The sequence below is a fragment of the Carettochelys insculpta genome, chromosome 3 (assembly GCF_033958435.1).
Source record: "Carettochelys insculpta isolate YL-2023 chromosome 3, ASM3395843v1, whole genome shotgun sequence".
Taxonomy (NCBI): Eukaryota; Metazoa; Chordata; order Testudines; family Carettochelyidae; genus Carettochelys; species Carettochelys insculpta.
In genome coordinates this window covers 28,429,097-28,437,221 of record NC_134139.1, presented here as the reverse complement: position 1 = coordinate 28,437,221, position 8,125 = coordinate 28,429,097, and the positions used below count along the sequence as shown (strand labels likewise).

The 8,125-nt window shown below is 48.0% G+C and overlaps 1 long non-coding RNA gene across 2 annotated transcripts in view; it reads right to left on the bottom strand.

Moving 5' to 3' along the window:
• Positions 1-4,825: 4,825 nt before the first annotated feature.
• LOC142010231 (uncharacterized) overlaps positions 4,826-8,125 on the bottom strand; it is a 263,641-nt gene continuing 260,341 nt past the window's right edge. For both annotated transcript variants that reach the window (XR_012644737.1, XR_012644736.1), the window contains one exon: positions 4,826-6,681. This is a non-coding gene — a long non-coding RNA (uncharacterized LOC142010231). The remainder of the gene's footprint in view (positions 6,682-8,125) is intronic.

Genomic DNA, 8,125 nt, shown 5'->3' with positions numbered 1-8,125 from the left:
ATACATAAATAGACCAGGAGATTTCTTTTCTTGATATAATGTTGCTCAGAATCACAAAGCAGTGTACCCCTGAGAAAAAGGAATGCTGCAGTAATAATTGTTTGGGAAACTCCATCTAAACATATGCAGCGCTCCCTATGCAGTTTTTCCATGGAACCACTAAAATCAAAATGTTATCAGTCTGAAGACTTCCTCCCATCAATGACCATTTTTCACATTTGCAACCAAGGTTTTCCCCAATGTAACCCCTGGAGGGGACACAAAAATGGATAGAAGAAACATCCCATGACACAGGCAGACTTATTTATTCCACCCACAGTTTTTGTCTGAGATTTATGCACTAATTTTAACAGGTAATTAAGAACAATTAAACTGAGCTTCATAGAAGATGATGAAATCAGCAGTAAAGAAACAGAAACTGCAGCTGAGTTACCACTGCAAACAACCTGAGCAAAACAGCATCTGGCATATACTATACTGATCCTGCAGCTTCCTTTCTTGTGTCGGTGCCCCTGAAGAGAGCTAGAAGGAGAGGTCTGGATTACACATCTTTCTATGAGGCACAGGGACCAGTTCAGCTTCTAAACCAGGTTCTGTGGTTCTTAGCAAACATGAAGAAGAGCTTACATTCTGAAAGCACTGGGCAAGTGCCAGAGAGAGAGCCAGAGAGTTGACATTAGCTAAAGAGGGATAGGTGAACCACATGGCAAAGTGACAATGCAGAAGACCAGACTAGGAGTGAGCTCTGGCCAGAACGATCTGCAAACCAGCACTTAATAACCCTCAGTTGCATGAAGGGACCCAAAGAAAAACACCAGGCTTTGGGCAAGAGAAGGTCCATATGGGTACAAGTGAACCCCTCTACTGGACTATGGGAAGAGTTAGGAATTCCTGTGTTGACCTTACATGGAAACTAAGCCATTGTACTCAAGTATTTGTACCCATTCTAGTCTGCTAGTCAAGAAAATAAAATTTTGCTTTCTAGAAGAGTGTACTTAACAGTGATTCGCTAAGGGCTAGAGTCTTGGGACTATTCAGTACTTACTTCCAAGCTCTAGACAATAGTTGGTCCTGGTGTGGGGGCAGGGGACTGTACTTGATGATCTCTTGAGGTTCCTTCCAGTTCTAGTGTTCTATGATTCTGAGTTAATGGTAAATAGATCACACTATCTACTCTCTGAAAGGGACTGGTGTACCACCCCACTCACAATTACAGCTTGCAGAAAGGACAGTTACATACTGATGGCAATGGTAGGAAAGAAATACTTGTGCTTCATGTGCCCATCTGTCAGGCATGGGGTACAAAACTGCAGGTGAGTAATGTCCGAATAAAAGAAACCGGTTTGGAGGAGGCAGATGATAAACAAGCTGCAGAAGGAGAGTGCAACATTAAAAGATGTCTCTTAAAAGTCCCCGTGCCATTCTGAAAACACAAACAATGGCCTGAAGTCTTTCTTGAATCAGAAGTAAAGAAGAGGACAGTCTCTCTTCTGTTATGGCTATTTAGTGCAGCAACACTAGCCACCCAGGCTTTCCCATGTAACACCTTCAGAGAAGACTGGTTGGTTCTGAACCATTTCATGATCCAGGAGAAGGGAACCCAAGGTACAGCTCTGAAAGACCAAACCTCAAAGCTTGGTGGATGAATAAGCCAAAAAGGCTAAAGGCATATTGGGCTGCATTGGTAGAAACATTGCCAGCAGATCTAGGAAAGCAATCATTCCCCTTTATTCAGCGCTGGTGAGACCACATCTGGAGTACTGTGTCAAATACTGGGCCTTTCTGTTACAGAAAGGATGTAGACACATTGGAGAGTGTCCAGTGGAGGGACATAACAATGTTTAGGGGGCTGGAGACATGACTTATGAGGAGCGGCTGAGGGATTTGGACTTATCTAGTCTACAGAACAGAAGAGTTGAGGGATTTTATAGCAGGAATCCAAAGAGAATGGAGAGGGGCTGTTCTCAGTCATGACAGAAAGCAGAACAGGGAGCAATGCTTTGAAGTTGCAGTGTGGAAGTTCTGGTTGGATATTAGTAAAACTATTTCACTAGGGTGGATGGAGTGTGTTTCCTAGGGAGGTGCTGGAATCTCCCTAGAGGTTTTTCTGTCCCATCTTGGCAAAGCACTGTCTGGGATGATTAAATTGTGATTGCTCCTGCTTTTAGCCAGGGTTTGACTTTATGACCTCCTGAAGTCTCTTCTAACCCTATGATTCTAATAAGAGTGTGCTAATGAGTTGGAACACGAAATAGTTCAAGTTAATGATGCAGAAGTGAATACAACCATTACTAAACTGCAGGTCAATACTTTCTCACTTCTGTTTAATAATCAGCTAAGAACAGAAGCCTTGCTAAACCAATTTACTTGTTAAACTAGAAGAATATGTGCGTAAGCTGCCCAGTAATTGTAATGCGTGTAATACCATACTAAGCCACTTCTGTATAGTTCTCTTTTCTTTATTCATTCCATAAACATGAAGACATATTTTGTTGCAAGAAAATTACTACCCAATGGTGAAAGCGTATAAAACAAATGCTTTCTATATTAGTCATTTTTCAGTTGTATGAAGTCTGTAATTACCAACAACTTCAACATACGGAGGGTCAAGAGGTTCAAAGTATGTACTTCCTACACTGCTCAAAAGAACAGCTCCCAGTGTTTTAAAGAATAATCCCTTAATCCAAAAACTCAAGACCAGATTATCCAGCTAATACAAATCAGAATAGCTCCATTACCTTCAATGGCTCAGACTATCATAATATGACAAGTCCCAAACAGGTTGTTACCTTAGGGACACAAAAGATTCCAAGTTTGGGAGGGTGGCAAGATGGTATAAAGCTGCCAGACTGTAGGTGATGTGCTGGGCCACAGAGAGGCAGTACAAGTGTTCACCCATTGTCTCTACAGCTGTTAATTGTTTAAAATAGAAACATTTATAAAAATCAGTCAACAAACGTGGATTTGGTTTGTCCCAGCCTTTTTATTGTAAATAACTTTTATATTCCATTTCACATAATAGTGTTTGCAAAGACCAAAGGGGTGTATGGGTATTACACATAAAATTTATACTCTCATGCTAGGGCTACACTACAACAGTCCTTCAAAAGAAGTTCTTTCAGAAGAGATGTTCTGAAAAATCTTCTTTCGAAAGACAGTGGCCACACAGACCTGGATGCTCTTTTGAAAGAAAGAGGCAAGAAATGCAGCAGAGGGAGTTGAATTACCAGCCATGCACTCTCTTAAAGGGCCCCTCTCAAACACTCTCACCTGCACATGCTGAGGCCTGCTGAGCTGACCAAAGGGAAGCAGAGCCAGTGCAGGGACCACAAACTGCTAGGCCACAGCCATGGACCCACAGCAGCTTCAGCACTGCAACCACACCCTGGGTGGGCTGCTGGCGACTGTCATCATGGCTCTGCTGCAACTCATACGGTGGGACAGGCCTACCACCAGGGCTGAGGAGCTCAATCCCGCAGGGCCCTGGCCATGCACCCCTCCTGGGTTATCAGGTACTGTGGAGCTACCCAACCAGCTCCAACTTGTGGTTCCAGCTGGTGATGGGCAAATGGGATGATGTGCAGTGTTTCTGGAATTTCTGCATGGGGGAGGAAACATTTCTGGAGCTGGATCACCCCCAGCCTGTGATGCCAGAACACTCACATGTGGCCTACCCTATCCTTTGAGATGCACATAGCCATCACTGTGTGGTAGCTGGCCTGCCTGGACAGCTACCACTCTGTGGGGCAGCAATTGGGGGTGAGCAAGTCTACCATTGGGTCTGTCCTCATGGAGATAAGGCATGCTCAGCCCTCAGGACCAGCATGAGGAGTAAGGATGAGGAGGGGGCTTCAAGTCAAGAGGGACCCTTGGAGACCAGGGTCGTGAGTATGACAGGTTGGGGCAGAGGGGCAAGGAGGCCTATCCCTGGGGGATCATGCTGCCCCACCCCAGTGCTGGCCCACTACCAGAGGGGTGGCCTCGGATGGGGCAAGGGATTGGAGGAGAGAAGGGGACCGGGGCAGATTTTGAGGGCAATCAACATGCTGCTGCTCAGAAGGATCATCCACATGGGGGCCTGGACACAGCTGTCATCAGGTTCACTGGCCTCGGCTTCCCCCACTGCTTCGGTGCCATCAATGGCACACATGTATCAATCTATGCCCTGGCCCACAGCTCAGCTTGCTATAGTCACAGGAAGGGTTACCACTCCATTGTGTTGCAGGCCCACCATAGTGGATGGTTCAAGGACATTTACATGGGCTGCTTAGGCCAGGCCCACAATGCATGGGTCTTCCACAACTCCAGCCTCTGCCAGAGATGGAGGTGGAGACCTAAATCCCCCAGCAGGAGATTACAGCTGGGGATGTCACCATGGCCTGTGTATGGTGGGGGATGCAGCCTACCCCTGCAGCCCTGGCTCATGGACCCCACACAAGACCTGTTCAGCGGCCAGCTTGGCCAGGCCCACTGTCTGGTGGAGTGTGCCTTCGGCTGCCTGACGGTGTGGTTCAGGTGTCTCCTCACATGCCTGGATGTTGAGATGCACAAAGTCCTCCAGACCTTCCTCCTGGGCTGGATGTCTGAGGCTGGCCCTGGGTCTGACCAGCCAGCCAGGGTCCCCGAACATCAAGCTCACCATGAAGGGTTGTGGATCTGGGAGAAGAGCTTTGCCCACAGACCCCAGTGACTCTCACCTGGACATCCCCTGCAATGTCCTCCAGTCCACAGCCTCACTCCATCCCCACCCATGACCCCTCCCACCATCCACCCCTCACCACTCCCTCAATAATGAGGGAAACAGGAGTGGTGAAAAAATAAACAGTTCACTTAGACAAATGAAATATTTTGAGATATCAAAGTTATGCAGACAACTATTTACTGGGGTGAACGGAAGGAACTATATACCTTGGGGGGGGCTTGGGCCAGGGGGTGGGGCATTTGAACTTGGAGTGGGGGCTTGGGCCAATGGGTGGAGAGTCTTAATCCTCCAAGGGAGTGGGGGTTCAAGCCATGGTGGCCATAGGATCCCCTACCACCACAGGTTCAGGGTTCCTGTCAGGGCTGGGATGGGGCCAGGATGACAAGAAGGTTCAACCATGGAAGGGGTGGGAGCAGGCTCAGACTCAGCAGTGGGAAGGGGAGACTTGGCGGGAGGGGGAACAGCAGCAGGCGGGGACTGGAATGGTGGTGTCCACTGCAGCCATGATCCACTGGGTGAAGCCGAGCATGAAGGCCGGGGTGTTTGGATGGGAGCAGGGCAGTGGGGGAGTGGGGCAGCAGGGAAAGTGGAGAGGGCATAGGGTGGAGGCAGTGAGGGAGCAGAGAGGGCGTGGGACAGGGAGTGGCAGGGGCAGGAGACCAGGTCAGCTGATCCCTCAGGGCCCCGCTGATGGTCCTTAGATTGCTCCCTTAGGGAGCTCAGCCCAGGCCTCCAGCTGCTATGCCAGATACACCTTATCCATGCACAGCTGCTTTGCCAATTCATCTTGGCAGTGGAAAGCAGCTGTGTGGGTGACATCAGCATCTTGGGTGCGGCGACATGGCCTCCAGGCATGGACCTGCCTGAGCACCAGTGGTGAGGTTGCCCCAGCCCTCTCCTTCACCAGTCCTGGGCTTCCCAACACAACAAGCTGGATGCGATTGGCCAGTCCCAGAGGAGAGGCCCCTTCCATCCCCACTCCACATGCGTACAGCCCACACCACTGTCCACAGGAGTGGGTGCTGGTTGTCACATGTAGGCTAACCTGCCTGCCAGGGTCACACTCCTCAGTGGTGTGTCCAGGGTGGGGGAATCATCTGTGTGGCTGGCCTGCTTCCAGCCATTGAAGGGGCAGGTCCACCCCCTATAACCCAGGGTGTGCAAAGCACAGGGCACTTACTGGAGGTACCTTGAAGATGTCTGGGGACATCCTGCTTGAGGTCACCTGACTCTATGAGCCCAAGGACATGGCAATAACCAGGGTCCTGTCACATGACTTGTCATCTGAGGGGGCCTTTGTGTCTGGCTCCAACACAGTGGTGTGACTGGATAGTCCCAGCTCCTCCTTGGGTGCAGCAGAGGGCTCCTCCACTTCTGTGTCAAAGAGGGTGCGGGCAGGGAGAGTTGCCTTCACCCCTGAAGAGGTTGTGTAGCTCCCCATAAAAGGGACAAGTGGCCAGTCCTGTCCCTGACTGCATCCCTGGCTTGGGCATACCCTGACACAGATCCTTTACCCTGGAGCACACCTGACTGAGGGTCCAGTCTGGGTGTTTCCAGGCCACTAGGCCAGTGGCCAGCCAGCCATATGCAGGGGCATTCTGCTTCTTCCTGGTGGTCACCTTCAAGACATCCTCATCCTGCCACAGGCCCAGGAGTTCCCAAAGTTCAGGCTCAGTCCAGGAGGGGTCCTTTCTTTTGGTGGCCCAGGCACATTCCAGGGTCTCCTCAGTTGCTTCCCTGGGCCCGGGAGAGGAAGAGGTCCCTACGGGTCATGGGGTGGTTGGCTGTCAACCATGGTAGAAATGGTCACTGCCGGGCATGGCTATGAGGGCGTGGGGCTGCTCCTATCAACTTCTTGCTGCCTCTATTCTCACAGCTTCCTGTCATGGGGTCTCCAGAACTCCCTCAGCCTTTGAGGCGGCACGATGCAGGGAGCATAGAGATTCAATAGCACTGGGCAGGGCATCGCTGAGCTCCAGCTGCAAATAAAGAAAAGGAAAGTAGGTACACCACAAAGATATAGCTGCTATTTCATCTTCTTTTGAAGATATCTGATGATTAGGCATTGAAATAAAGCTACATGTATTTATGTAGATATCCACTACAAAAGTGCTGTTCTGTAGGATATTTAATAGTGACTGAATAGAACGAAAGAAAGAAAGAAAGAAACCAGTATAGAATCAGAGACGCAATCAGTCCTTGCAGCTTTTCATAGGATTTATGATATTCCCAACAGAAAATATTATTGTACAGACTAGTAACGTTTTTATACTACCTAGCTAGTTCTGTTAATCTCAGAAGCTATTTATATTGATATTAGCATTACCCACAAGGTACTCTTTAAAAGTAAAATAATACATAGGTCTAATAATACACTCAGTTTTTGTTTGGATTAATGACGACACAAATGATCATAAAAATAGAGTCTCAGTCTTGCCACTTGCAAGGCATTTTTTTATCTGCTTCATTGTTAGTAGCCTTTTTTACATTATAGCAAAGGTAAATATTATAAATCTGAAATTTATGTTTGTATTAATTCAGAGCAGACACCTCACAAGACAAGCAGGTATCCAAGCCTGGCTACATTTCAAGTAGGCTGCAAAACTGTTCTGGTAGGTGTTTCCCTACAACTGAGTAGCAGAAGAGTCACTAGACAACTGACACCAATGGCAGTATAAGGGTGATGAGTTTAGGTCCTATATCAGAAAAGTTTTCCTGTTGTTTCAGTTCTAAGATGACAGCTACCCCTAGCTAATCTGACCACTGCCTATTTATGCAAACATACATATCATCATTATCTTGTTCCACACTTAAGGTATATCTACATAGGGATATTAAGTTGAAGTTAGTAAGGTTGACTTTTTAGCACCCTGTTTTGTAAACTCAAGGTTGCACGCCCCACTGGCACATGAAGTCGATGGAGATGGGCTCCTTTGACTTCAACAACAATACACTGTGGATACCCACCCCACAGATCCTGCTGCCTCCTTGTATCCTGGGTTAAGTTCCCATTGCCTGACAGGACAAAAACAGTGCCCCAGGTGGTTCTGGGTATGTTTTGTCAGCTTCCTATAGTGCACTTGACTCCACTCCCTTCCATTACAAAGCAATAACAACAGTCGTTTTGAACCCTTTTTTTCACTGGATATCTATGCATATGTGCAAAGATTAAGAAGCAGCCATCAGAGTGATCAAGACTGAGGAGGACAGGGACATGCACATGGGTGCAACACTGGAAGAGAGCAATGGGCAGATGCTGGCTGCAATCCATGTTTTGTGCACAGTGGAATGCTAGTTCTGGTGCTGTGAAACAAGCTCAGACTTGTGGGACCACCCTTTTGTGCAGGTATGGCATGATCAGCAGCACTACAAAACTGTTGCATGCATAAAGCCATTTTCAAGGAACTTTATGAATTGCTTTCC